General features: G+C 32.6%; 1 long non-coding RNA gene across 4 annotated transcripts; it reads right to left on the bottom strand.

Moving 5' to 3' along the window:
* Positions 1–5899: 5899 nt before the first annotated feature.
* On the bottom strand, positions 5900–13919 carry LOC115705112 (uncharacterized). 4 transcript variants are annotated; one of them, XR_009684679.1, is made up of 8 exons: positions 13730–13913; positions 13584–13638; positions 12833–12864; positions 12011–12701; positions 8404–8467; positions 7972–8230; positions 7707–7874; positions 5900–7447 (listed from the first exon to the last, which is right to left on the bottom strand). It is a non-coding gene; the product is annotated as an uncharacterized LOC115705112 (long non-coding RNA). The 4 variants fall into 4 exon arrangements; XR_009684678.1 differs by having other exon boundaries at positions 12011–12864; positions 13730–13919; XR_009684680.1 differs by lacking the exons at positions 12833–12864; positions 13584–13638 and having other exon boundaries at positions 13730–13912.
* Between the last annotated feature and the right edge of the window lie 333 nt (positions 13920–14252).

Below are 14252 nucleotides of genomic sequence, written 5' to 3'. Positions count from 1 at the left end.
GAGTTTTATATAGGGCATAAAACCCAACACTCCAGCCACCATAACAGATCCTACAGATGCTACAAAATTTCTACCGAATCCTGAGTTAGCTGATTGGTTGCGCCTTGACTAGTTCCTTTTAAGTTGTCTATTCAATTCGATCTCTGAAAACATGCTTAGTCATGTTGCAAGATGTGAATCTTCAGCTGCACAATGGGAAGTTCTTAGACAACTTTTCTCAAACACATCTCGTGCTCGTATCCTGCAACTGAGAGGACTGCTTCAATCAACAAAGAAAGGCTCCACACCTATCGATGAATATATCCTCAAGATGAGGTGTCTCAGTGATGCTCCAATGGCGGTTGGCCATGCTCTCTCCGATGATGAATTGATCCTGTACATTCTTGGAGGTTTAGGCAGTGAGTATGACTCTGCTATTATAACACTCACCTCAAAAGAATCAATTACACTTCAAGAAGTTCAGTTTCTGGTTCAAACGCAAGAACTTTGGATCGAACAAATGACATTCGTTGCTACATCGGATCTGAAAAATCCTACAACAAATTATGCTGCTGCAAACAAGAAAGGACCTCATCCACCCAACTCCACCAACAATAGTCGTGGACGTGGATCTACTAGAGGAAGAGGTGGACGAAATCAAACTGGTCGTGGAAACAATCGTCCAATCTGCCAGGTTTGTGGTCGATCTGGACACACAGCCATAAAATGCTACCATCGCTTCGATTTGAGCTATCAAGGAGAAGGAAACTCCAATCCTCAAGAATCACCTACTGAAGAGCCCCAAGCCATGTTGGCCACTGCCTCCTCTGTCACCGATCCTCAATGGTATTTGGATAGTGGTGCTTCGCATCACATTACTGCTAATGTTACTGCCTTGACAAACAAATCTGATTACAAAGGCAAAGGAAAGCTCACAGTAGGTAATGGTGCCTCTCTTCCCATATCTGGCATTGGAAATTGTTTTCTTTCCTCTTCCAAAACTCTAATTCTTAAAAAATGTCCTGTTAGTTCCTGCTATACACAAGAATCTTATAAGTATTTCTCAATTCTGTGTTGACAACAATGTTGTCATTCAATTTGATACTAACCAATGTTTTGTCATTGATAAGATGAAGAAGCAGGTCCTTCTTCAAGGAACTCTTACTGAAGGCCTTCACAAGCTATCTCTACCCTCATTCCAGCCCACTGTCACTCTTTTTTCTCATGATAAATTCAGTTTGTCTTCTATTACTGCTACTACTATGTCTTCCAATAAAACTGCTTGTATTGCTTCTAGTTCTTGTAAGATTTCTGATTGTATTTCTACTCTTTGGCACAATAGGCTTGGCCATCCCTCCTCTGTAATTCTTACCAAAGTTCTTCAAGAAATAAATGCCAAAGTTTCCAAATCAGATTTACATTTTTGTGATGCTTGCCAATTTGGTAAAAATCATTTAATGCATTTTAGTAGCTCTTCATTAAAACCACTCAACCTTTAGAACTTGTACATTCAGATGTTTGGGGACCTTCCCCAATTACCACTGCTGAAGGATACAAGTACTATATCTTGTTTGTTGATGATTTTACAAAATATTCTTGGATATATCCCATGAAAAAACAAAACATATGTTTTTCCTATATTCTTAACCTTTAGAACATTTGTGGAAAAACAATTTGACAAGAGCATAAAGGGTTTGCAAACTGATTGGGGTGGGGAATACAGAAAATTACAACCTATTTTACAACAATTAGGTATCCTATTTAGACATCCTTGCCCTCATACTCATCAACAACAAGGAAGAGTTGAAAGAAAACATAGGCATGTAACTGAAATGGGTTTAACTTTGTTAGCTCAAGCCAAAATGCCATTAAATTTTTGGTGGGATGCTTGTGTTTCTGCAGTATACCTAATAATAGGCTACCTACTGTTGTTAATAAGTACATTTCCCCTTTTCAAAGTCTGTTTGGCCTTAAACCAGATTATAGTTTTTTAAAGACATTCGGGTGTGCATGCTTTCCCTTCCTTAGGCCTTACAATCAACATAAATTTCAATTTAAGACCTCTAAATGTGTTTTTCTTGGGTATAGTCCTTTTCATAAAGGCTATAGGTGCCTTCACTCTTCGGGAAGAATCTATATTGCTCAAAGTGTCAACTTCAATGAGCAGGAATTTCTCTATTCAGACCTGTTTACCAACATACACCAGTCATCCTATCACAAAAATCTAATAGCCCTTGCCTTCATCATTCCTAATGTATCTCTTACAGATAACTACTCTCATATTCAGTTTGGGTCTCTCAATCTTCTTTCTGAAAATTCACATAATCCACCTGGTGTCTCCACTTCTCATGTTGATGAACCTGTCGAAACCACTTCTGCAGATGACAATATATCTGCTTCACCTATCTCAGATAATGCCTCGGTTCACACTGAGGAAACTGTTCTGCCAACTCCTATCATTTCTCCCATTCCTCCACCATTACCACATGGTCATCCCATGCAAACCAGATCAAAGTCTGGCATATACAAACCCAAAATATTCCTTGTTATTGCCTCACAAAATCATATTTATGAACTACCAAAAACTGTCAAGCAGGCTCTAAGCTTACCTCATTGGAAGAAAGTTATGGATCATGAAAACTTGGCTCTCAAAAGGAAGCAAACATACATATTAGTCCCCAGAACTGCTGACATGAATGTGCTCTCTAATAAATGGATTTTCAGGGTTAAATACAATAAGGATGGATATCTTGACAAATTCAAAGCTCGATTGGTAGTAAGAGGATTTCAACAAACACCCGGTTTGGATTTTCACAATACTTTTAGCCCTGTCATAAAGACTTCCACTATAAGAATTATATTCTCCCTAGCTGTTACCTATGATTGGGACATCCAACAAATAGATGTCAACAATGCTTTTATCAATGGGGAGTTAAAAGAAACAGTGTATATGCAGTAGCCACAAGGGTATGAGGATACAACCAAACCTAATTATGTTTGTCAACTCAACAAATCCCTCTATGATCTCAAACAAGCACCAAGGGCTTGGTTTGACACATTAAAAAGCACACTTCTAACTTGGGGTGCTCAAAGTCTCTATATCAGATTCATCTTTATTTTACAAAAACCAGCAAGGATCTTTGTTGTTAGTACTGGTTTATGTAGATGATTTACTAATCACAAGTGCTAATTCTCAAGCCATCTCCAAGCTGATAACAGATTTACACACAAAATTTGCTCTGAAATCTCTCGGTTCTGTCAGTTATTTTCTGGGATTCGAAGCCTACAGAAATCATTCAGGCATCTACCTCACTCAGTCTAAATATGCTACAGATCTTCTACACAAAGTCAACTTTGAAGATGCTAAAGAATGCGACACTCCAATGATTCTTGCCAACAAATTCTGTATTAACATGCATCTTACCCTTTCCAAAATGGTTATATTCATCCTCTTTGCCATACCTTTTTGTTGAGGATTTTGGGGAATTGTTTTGTGTTTTCTTATGCCAACTTTCCTACAAAAATTCGTGAACAAATCTTAACAGAATTTCATTACATTGTCAGTTCTCAAATTCTTAACCTTTCTCCAAGTTTGAGTTTCAAGCAGGGTTTTTCCATTCCTTGAACTTAGTTAGGACATCATTCTTGTTTTTCAAAATGTGTACCCAAACATATCTTGAAAAATCATCTATAAGTGTAAAGAAATACCTTGCACCACCTTTGGAAATGGTCCTAGAAGGCCCCCACAAGTCTAAATGTATGTAGTCTAAAATGCCCTTGGATGTGTGCTTTCTGTACCAAACTTGACTTTGGTTGATTTTCCTAGCACACATTGATCACAGAACTCTAGATCATGTAGTTTGTCTGTCCAGAAGACACCCTTTTTCTCTAGAATTTTGAGACCTCCATTGTTGATGTGCCCCAATCTCCTGTGCCAGATTTCTGTATTTCTTTTGACATCACATGCTGCAACATTGACTTGACTACATAAGGTATTTCCCTATAGTATGTAGATCCCATGGTCCTTGACTCCTTTCATTACCATCCTTGATCCCATAATCACCTTTCATTACCCCAATTTGAATTCGAACAGTATACCCTTCTTAATCTAACATAGCCACAGAAATTAGATTTCTTTTTTAACTCAGGAACTGTTGGAAATTATTTTACCAGGATCTAGATTTACTACTAAGTATGTTTTATTAACATCCTAATATGAATTATAAAACAATGAAATAAACACATAAGAGTTTAAGAAAACCTTACATTGGGTGCAGCGGAATATAATGACTCCTTCCATTCAGATCTCTAGCCCTTGATTCCTTTCTGTAGCAGAGCATTATCAAGATCTGAATCTGGATCCGTTTCTCTCCTTCTTTGATGCTGATTTTCCACAGTCTTACATACTATGATTGAGGTACCACTTGATGTGTGTGGGCACTACTTATTCACTCAAGGGAATTTCGAAAGTTTAGAGAGGAAAAGAGAGAGAGGGGTGGCATAGCTTTTCTCTGAAGGAAACAATGTGCAAAGTTATGAGTTTCCTAAAGCCAACACTTTCTATTTATAGAATGCCCTCAAGGTTTAGGTTAGAATTCTATGGCATTAAAATAATGAAAAAATAAAATGGTAAACCTCTTGCATAGTGGGCGACCCATATAAGGAAATTGGGTCTCACTTTGCAACTTTCCCATTTTGTTATTTTTCATTCCCATTTTCTCAAAAATGCTAATTTTCCAATTCAACAATTTAAATGCCAATTCTAATTATTTAATAACTTAAAAATAATTATTAAATAATATTGTCATTTAATATATTTATTAATTTAGACATATAAAGTATCTTAATTAATAAATAAACCTAGAATCTCTTTTCTTTACAATTTCGCCCTTGCTTAGTGAAAATTCATAAACTAGACATAGTCTAACTTTAGAATTATAATTGATTAATTAAAATCAATTAACTGAGTCTTACAAGCAGTATGGTCTCAACTAGTATGGGGACCATGGGTGTATATAACCGAGCTTCCAATAAGTCGAACCGAATTCACCAAGTAAATTCCCTAACTTATTAATTCCTTATTGAATCCACTCTTAGAACTTGGAATTGCACTCTCAGTCATATAGAACGCTCTATATGTTCCACAATATAGACACGTCATTAGTTATCCATTGTTATAATTCTAATTTGATCAATAATCCTCTATATAGATGATTTACACTGCAAATGGATTAAATTACCGTAATACCCTACAATGTATTTTATCCTTAAAACACTTAACCCTGTATAAATGATATTTCAGCTAAGTGAAATGAGTACTCCACCATTTATTTTCATTTGGTTAAGCTCGAAAGAAATCATCCTTTACATTCTATTCCCCAGATAGAAGCTATAGATTCCATGTTTAGGTTAGCGTTCCCACTCAATTGCACTACCGTGTTCCCAAAATGTACGTATCACCCTGACCCAAAAGTAGGCTTAACTAACAAATCAAAGAACACGAATAACACTCTTGAGATTGAACCTAATCATATCAGGATTAAGATCATTTGATCTAGGATCAATAGGTGATATTGAATTGAATAGATATTACGGTAAATTCTAATATATCTAATCAAAGTTCAATATCGGTCCCTTCCGATGTATACTCCATACATTCGATACTGGTAAACTTTGCCAATGTCCTGGAAAGGACATAACACTTTTCCAAGGTGTAAGAATACCTATCGCTGATTATACCATGTCAGTCTAAATCCAGTGTTCTGACAAATCAGGGAATAAACTTTCGAACATATCATTAAGATTATATTCCACTGTGCTGACAACACTATAATCATTAACAAATTCATATGTTCTGGACTTAAATAGAATTCATACATTATATACATATAATCATGAAATAAATCATGTGAACCATGCAACATAAAATATTATTTCTGATCTTTATTAATAAGTAAATCTGATTATATTGAAATGGGTTTTATTTAGGGCACAAAACCCAACAGGAACATGTCTCACTTGCTTCGATTCTGCAACACCTCCACCATGAAGTTGTAACTTGATTTTGCCCAAACCAGTGATAGGACATGATCCATTATCTCATAATCTTACAATCCCTCCTTCCATTGCTTGATATTCACTGAATTATGATTTATCTGGACATACATGAAATGAACATCCAGAGTACATCACCCATCCAGTTCTTGAATTTGCATATGAGACTACAAGAACTACAACCCTACCATATCCATCACTGTCATCACCATCAGAAATCACTTCTGCATCACCTAATCGATTTCGGTTGTAGATTTTCAGAATTGGACAATTTTTTCTAAGATGAGTAGTCTTGCTGCTGATGAAGCACTTTCTTTTAAACTTTGAATTTGATTTCCCTTGATCTTTGTTCTGTCCAGTGTGCTCCTTGCTCCCTTTCTTGGAATTCTTGCCTCGAACAAATAAGCCATCTCCATCAACTTAATTTTTTAGCTCAGATTTCTTCTTTAACTCTTTTGACATCAAAGCCTTCTGAACTTCTTCAAGAGTCAATGATTCCTTTCCAAACATCATTGTATCCACAAAATATTCATATGATTCAGTGGGCAATGAATTCAGAACAGTGATAGCTTGATCTTCGTCTTCGATCTTAATTCCAATATTCTCAAGATCAAGAATGATCTTGTTGAATTCGTCTAAGTGATCCTCCACACTTTTCCCTGCTGTCATCTTGAATGCATACAGTTTCTACTTCAAGAATAGTCTGTTTGCGAGTGACTTGGTCATGTATAAGCTTTCCAATTTCAGACTCCGGAAGCTGTTTTCTCCTTCGAAACTTCACGCAACACCTTATCACTAAGACTGAGAATCATGGCACTATGAGCCTTTTTGAGCATCTCGGTCTTCTCCTTTGTTGTCATCGAAGTTGGCAAGTCTTTCTCTTCCAGTAGGGCTGCTTGAAGCCCTTATTGAACCAACATGGCCCTCATCTTCACATGCCATAGACCGAAGTCCTCGTTCTTTCCAGTATACTTCTCGAGATCATACTTTGCAGTGCCCATCTTCTTTGTTTTTCACTGAATTCTTGAACAAGAAACAAGACAATTCACTTCGAACTACCTTGTAACGTCCTAATCTATAGGGACGCCACGTGGGTAATTTTATAAACTACTTTAATACTGGTAGAATAATTAATTATTAAAAACCGTGATAATATTAAAAAGTTGACTAAAATAAAATACTAAAATGGACATTATAACGGCATAAAAAGTGTGTTCCGGGGATCCCTGTTAAAAAAAGTTTTGCTAAAGAAATATATACGACAACCATTTAAACACAAAATTAAAATACACAATAGATACAGCCAGCCCAAAACAACTCCTGGAAACTCAGCACGCAGGCCAATGAGGTCAATATGTACATTGCTGGAGAAGACTGCCTCCTCATGGTTGATCTAGCTTTTCTTTGCCTTTACCTGCACCACACAACACCCGTGAGTCAGAAGGACTCAGCAAGAAAAGTAATAATAACAATCATATAATTTATTATTTGAATATTGTCATTCATACACAATAAGAATCAAACCATCACACATTGTTCATAAGATGAAATCCAAATCACTACTGGCATCTGCTACGAATAAACATCATTATACAGATATTTGATAATACAAAACTATTATACCAATAATGGAATTCATATTCATTTAATCATATAAATAATATATATGTTACCTCATAAAACAACCATCTTCATAACATCACGTTGCCTAATTAGGCAAGTCGATGCTTTAATCTGATAATCTTGTATTGTATCGCCTAATCAAGCAAGCCCGTGCCATAGCCTGACACCCATATGTCACATAACTGCATCACCTAATCAGGTGAGCCTGTGCCAAAAATCTGCACCCATATATCATATAATTGGATCACCTAATCAGGTGAGCTCGTGCCATAATCTGGCACCAATATCGCATCGTCTAATCAAACAAGCCCTTACCTACACCCGGTACTTATCATATGTCACTGACGCCCGTACCTATGCTCGATTCGTCGTCAGGAAAATCGCATCACCTAATCAGGTGAGCTCGTACCTACGCTCGGTACTCATTATATATCACTGACACCTGTACTTATGCCCGGTACGTTGCCAGGAAAATTGCATCACCTAATCAGGTGAGCTCGTACCTACGCTCGGTACTCATCATATATCACTGACGCCCGTACTTACGCCCAGTACGTTAGGAAAATTGCATCACCTAATCAGGTGAGCCCATATATCACATGCATAATAACATCACATTATCCATATTCAACCAATTAGTCTTTTCATTATATAACAATATTAACTATATCTTAATATTAATCAATTCATAACAATACTATATGTATTACATACAACGTTCTATGTAATACAATATACTTTTCTTACCTTTAATCTAAGTTCATATATTTCGGCCAACCCAAGTGGAGAACTATCCTCGATGATCTTAGCCCTATGTCACAACAACGATAAACCAATAAGTGTTTATCCCAAAACACTGCTTAATATTCACATAAGACAATCTAGGGTTTTCTACCAAACCCTGCGGTATAAATACATTAAAATAAAACTTATATTTTGGCTCTAAATTATACACCACATTGTAGAGCTCGTCTCAAGCTTCGAAACGGCATATAGAATGTCTAAAACGGACACCCGAGTCAAAAGTTATGACAAAAATACGATTTCTGATCTCTTAAGAATTTCTAAAAACTATAAATTCGAAAATCCCAATTTTTGCACCCACCGAAACACTACCAAAATTTATCCAAATCACTCCAAACTTCACAGGGCACATATATACCATAAATATTACCATCCTTACGTAACAGAAATTAAAATCAAGCCCTTAAATGAAAAACGCCATTAACGTTCGGACTAAGCTTTAAAAAGTTCCAAACTCAATTTCTAACCCAAAATCACCTCAGTTTCAACAAGAAAACATCGGAACTAGTCCCATGACTACCCGAGAACAATCCTATTATGTCAGAACCTTCATAGCTATTCTAATTCACAAAACCCCTATACGAAACTAATTATTTTTAAACTTAAAATGAAATTAAACCATACCTTAAGCTTTTCCTCTTCAAGGATTTTCTATCCTGCTACTATCGAAACTTATATCGCTAAGTTTTGGAGTGAAAATCGAAGAAAATGGATATAGGAGGAGAAGATTTTATCGAAGGAAGGAGAACGAAGATTTCGTTCGTCGTTCGTTCTTTACTACTGTTATATCTTAAAACTTAATTTATATATATATATCAAACGAAACTGATTCGTTTTATCTAGGTGATTCTAGCACGTGCACAATGCACGTGCTTCACTCTCTTTGTTTCATGTTATTTATATTTTAATGAGTAATTTGTGACATAAATATATAACTTTAACTCCTAGTTGTAAATAAATACCTAAATTTAATTTTTGCCGGTAATAACACCTAAGTTATATTTCTGGAACTCTATAGGTACCTGACCATTATATATTAATTTATTATCAACGTGTCATTTTCTTATTGGTGTATTTAAACTATTTTTTTTAAATAAAAATTTAATAACTTGGACCAATCAGGAATTGCTACGAGGCAATTTACTTAATATTTAACAGACAGGTACATAAAAAAGTTTCAAAATTATAAATTTAGGTATTTATTTACAACTGTAAATTAAATTTACGTATCTATACTACAAATTACTCTATTTTAATTTGTTTAATTTTTATTTTACAAATAATCATAACAAAAATTTATATAATTTCATTTTTACATCGTATTATAATTATAGTACAAGTTGCAAAATATATATTTTATTATTATATTGGAGATAGAATAGTAAAGGACAAGTATTAAAGTAGATATTGTAGATTGTTTGAACACTCCTTTCTATAATCTAAATTATTTTGAATTTCTTAAAATTTTGCAGAATGTCTTTAACAACCATTATGTACACGACCAATGAAAAAAAATTAAAAAGGGATACATCAATACATTCTTTTTAGGAAGTGCACCATAGAATAACTTCCTACGATATATATTATTAAATTTTTAACCTGTAATCATTTAAAAAAAAAACTAAGAGAAGATTTGTAATAATGTTGTAGTAAAAAGTGTGTTGTCATTTAATAGATACAAGACAAGATAAACTTCTATAAAGAGAAAAGTTTTAAAATATTAGTGTTATTGTAATTTTATAATTTTATTATCGCTACCGAGATTTTTAAAATTGTGACCGAACTTGAGAATTTTAAACGGTCTATATTGACCAATCGCAAAGTGACATGTCTGGAGGTACTATGCACTACTGGTGTCTAATAGCAATTAATAGTCTAAATACCATTACCACACACTCCAAAAAAAATACCATTACCACACTTTATTTCAAAATAATAATAATAATAATAATAATAATAATAATAATAATAATAATAATAATAATAATAATAATAATAATAGTTTATGTATTATTAAAAAGTGTGTTGTCATTTAATAGATATAAAACAAGATAAACTTCTATAAAGAGAGAAGTTCAAAAATATTATTATTATTGTAATTTTATAATTTTATTAGGGGTAAAATTGGTATAGTCAGTATAGATACCATTACTACACAGTAATATTCAAGTAATGTCCTTTGATTTCTCCTGTTTCAGCCTGTGATTTATAAATTACTTCTGCACAAAATGAGAAACAGTCTCTCCAACGGTTGGGAATATAGGTTCTCATCATCTTTGGTAAAATCAAGTCCACCGCATAGACATTCATAAACTACTCTACCGTAATTCTTAGCGGATAACCCCAATATAAATACATTAGTTAAAAATAAAAAAGAAATATGTATTAACAAAGAACACTAATTTTATACTACAATATTACTTTAAAATTAACAATCAATTACTATTTATTATATTCAATCCAATGTATTATTATATTTCGTTAATATAATAATTTAGTTTATGATAAAATAAAAATAAATTTATAAATATAAATATTTATCCATTTTTATGCTTTAATTTTCCATTAGCAATTAATAAAGTGAGAATACATTTTATTTGTTTAATTATTTATCAAAAAAATTAAGTAAAATAAGTCAATAAAACAAAATTTACAGTCAATGTTAGCATATAAATTTATAAATAAAAATAACAATAACATAAAAGATAAAATAGAAAAGATAAAATCTATATTTATTTATGCATTCTTCAATATAATTATAGTAGATATATAATAAAGGTAAAATTATTAATTAAATTCTAGACACTTAGCATATGAATTTGTAAATAAACATAATAGCAGAAAAGACAAAATAGAAAAGATAAAATCTATTTATTTATGCATTCTTCAATATAGTTATAGTAGATATATAATAAAAGTAAAATTGTTAATCAAATTATAGACACCAACGCCACATTTTTATAATAGTAAGATATAATAATAATAATAATATAATAATATTATTATACATATTAATAAAAACTTTATTATTAATAGTTATCTTATTATTTCTTAGTCACTAAGAAATCTCTATTTTAAGGTATTTGGCCAACTTTGAGTACCCTAAAATATATCGATATTTCTAAAATCAACTTATCCCAATAATCTCATTAATATTTCTAACTAAAACTGTTGTGATATTTTTGGCCTCCAATCGGGTCTCCAAGGTCGCCAAACTTAAAAATATTTTTATTTCACAAATAACTCATATTATATCCACGTATTTTAAATAAATCCCCATAATTAACAAATTACGCTTATATTCACTTATTGAGTCTCCAGGGTCGCCGAACCTGAAAATATTTTTATTCCACATATAGCTCATATTACATTCACACATGCTATATAAATCTCCGTAATTAACAAATTACGATTATTTACTCACTTATAGCAAAACTTAAATTTTATGCTGAAATAAATTAGTAGGATCATACACTTATTACCTGATTAACTCATAATATAAATATAAATCCTAATTATTTACCATTAGACTTATCAGGATATTACATACCTCCTCCAATGCTCTGATACCACTTATTATGCAAAGTCTAGCATTGATCTCTCTCAAACACTCATGATGAGCTCACATGGACATAGGTCGATTGGCCATTGAACACCAAGTTCAATATATTACAGTAAAAGAATCTTGTGTTGTATATTATGAGTGTGTATTGTTACAACAACATTAATACAGTAGGTAATTAGGTACTTATATAGATCCTAGGACTAGCTAGGAGTTAGTTAACATAACTAACTTACTGAACAATACCTAACTATAACTGACACGTGTACATTAGGAAACTAATAGTATTACAAGTTCAAATTCAATCCCCTTACGTAGTAAGTTAGAGCGAAAAAGAGAAAAAACAATCAAGTTGCAAATACAACTAGCACAACCATAAATAATTCCCTAAAAACCACAAACTACAAAGCGATCCAATCATGTATCAATGATAACAATATCACATCAATGTCATACCTAACAAGTCTTTGATGATTTTTTTTTTCTTTTTTCTTTTATATTGTGAACAGAAGAGAATTAAATGCAAAGTTGACAAGAAAATTACGCAAACAGCTAAAGTCTTATTTTTTTTTCAACTGAACCGAGCACTTACAATTAAATTAGCAAGGGCAGTTTCAAATGTGTATGATTCTGGGACCTCCTTTAACAAGTTTGTATCAGGCATCAAATCCCACATATTCTGCAACTCAGGGAATTGGAGTGTGAAGCTAGGGACAAATTCTTATATTACTATTGCAAAGATGTATTAAAGTCCCTATTCACTTAATTATTTGAAGAACTAAGGTGAGATAAAGCAGAATAAGTGCTAACCTCAAAAGTTTCAGTAATTTGTCAGAGGCATCCTAATTCAGTATCAAGACAAGTAGAAGCATAAGAACTAAAACAAACAAAATATTGAAAAATATCATACTAAATTGAAAGAAACAACTCGAGGAACAAACAGAAAAGAAAAATCATTTCTTCTCGTCTCTTCTCTTTTATTTCCCCCATTTCAACTACAAAAAAAACTTGAGTCTGGATCTTAGAAATTTGATCCTTTCAAATAAATCGCATTAATCCATTTGACCCACAACAAGTCATGTTTAACCATTATCCATAAGTCTTACTGGGGAGTATCTTTGTTTTACCTCAAAGTGTTGTGCTGGAGGTAGAGAGACTTTGCAGAGGGTTTCTTTGTGAAGGAGACAATGAGAATAAAAAATGACAATACAAAACAAGTAATAGAGAAGAAAACTTATTATTGAGAGCAGGTGCATAAATATTTCTGGTGATATAACAAGGAAATTATGTTTGAATCTCAAGTGACTCATTCATGTCTTTCTTCTTCTTCTTCTTCTTCTTCTTCTTTTTTTTTTTCTATCATGCTATCCAAAATCTCATTATACCAGTAAAGTAAACATTTAGGGGCAGTCACAAAAACTCTCATAAAAATAAAAGAAAACTCTTCCCATTTTGAAGCAAAATTAGAATATGTAACGCAATCGTGCAAGTATAGCAACAAACAAGCCAAGAAGATTTAATCGAATATTAACTAAGATAAATGAATTCTTCTAAGATTTACCTCAATTTCAGCAAGAAAATATCAGAACTAGTCTCATGATTGCTCGAGAACAATCCTATAAGGTAAGAACCTTTATAACTATTCTAATTTGAAAAATTCCTATACAAAACTAATTATTTTAAACTTAAAACTGAATTAAACCTTACCTTAAGCTTTCATGTTTTGAGAATTTTCTATCCCGCTACTATCAGGGCTTGATCGCTAAGTTTTGGATTGAAAACCGAAGAAAATGAATATAAAGAGGAGACGGTTTTGATAGAAAACGAGGGTTTCGTTTCATTTACGTTTACTGTTATAAACTTATAATATAATATATATAATAAACTTATCTGATAAGTTTATATAAAATATATAATATTATAATAATAATATAATAATATTAATAATAAAATAATATTAATAAAAAATTTATTGTTCATAATTATCTTATTATTTCTTAGCCACTAAGAAATTTATATTTCTAGGGCGCTAAATTAAATCCCACATACTCCTAATTATCCCAACACTTATATTATCAATTTATCATAATATTCCCATTAATTCTATCAGTTAAGCCTGTTATGATATTTTTGGCCCCCAATCGAGTCTCCAAGGTCGCCAAATCTAAAAATATTTTTATTACACCGGTAACTCATATTACATTCACATATACCATATAAATCTCTATAA

Source organism: Cannabis sativa, chromosome 1 (genome assembly GCF_029168945.1).
Source record: "Cannabis sativa cultivar Pink pepper isolate KNU-18-1 chromosome 1, ASM2916894v1, whole genome shotgun sequence".
Lineage (NCBI taxonomy): Eukaryota > Viridiplantae > Streptophyta > Magnoliopsida > Rosales > Cannabaceae > Cannabis > Cannabis sativa.
Note: the sequence above shows the minus strand (reverse complement) of the source record. Positions and strands in the feature narration are given on the sequence as shown.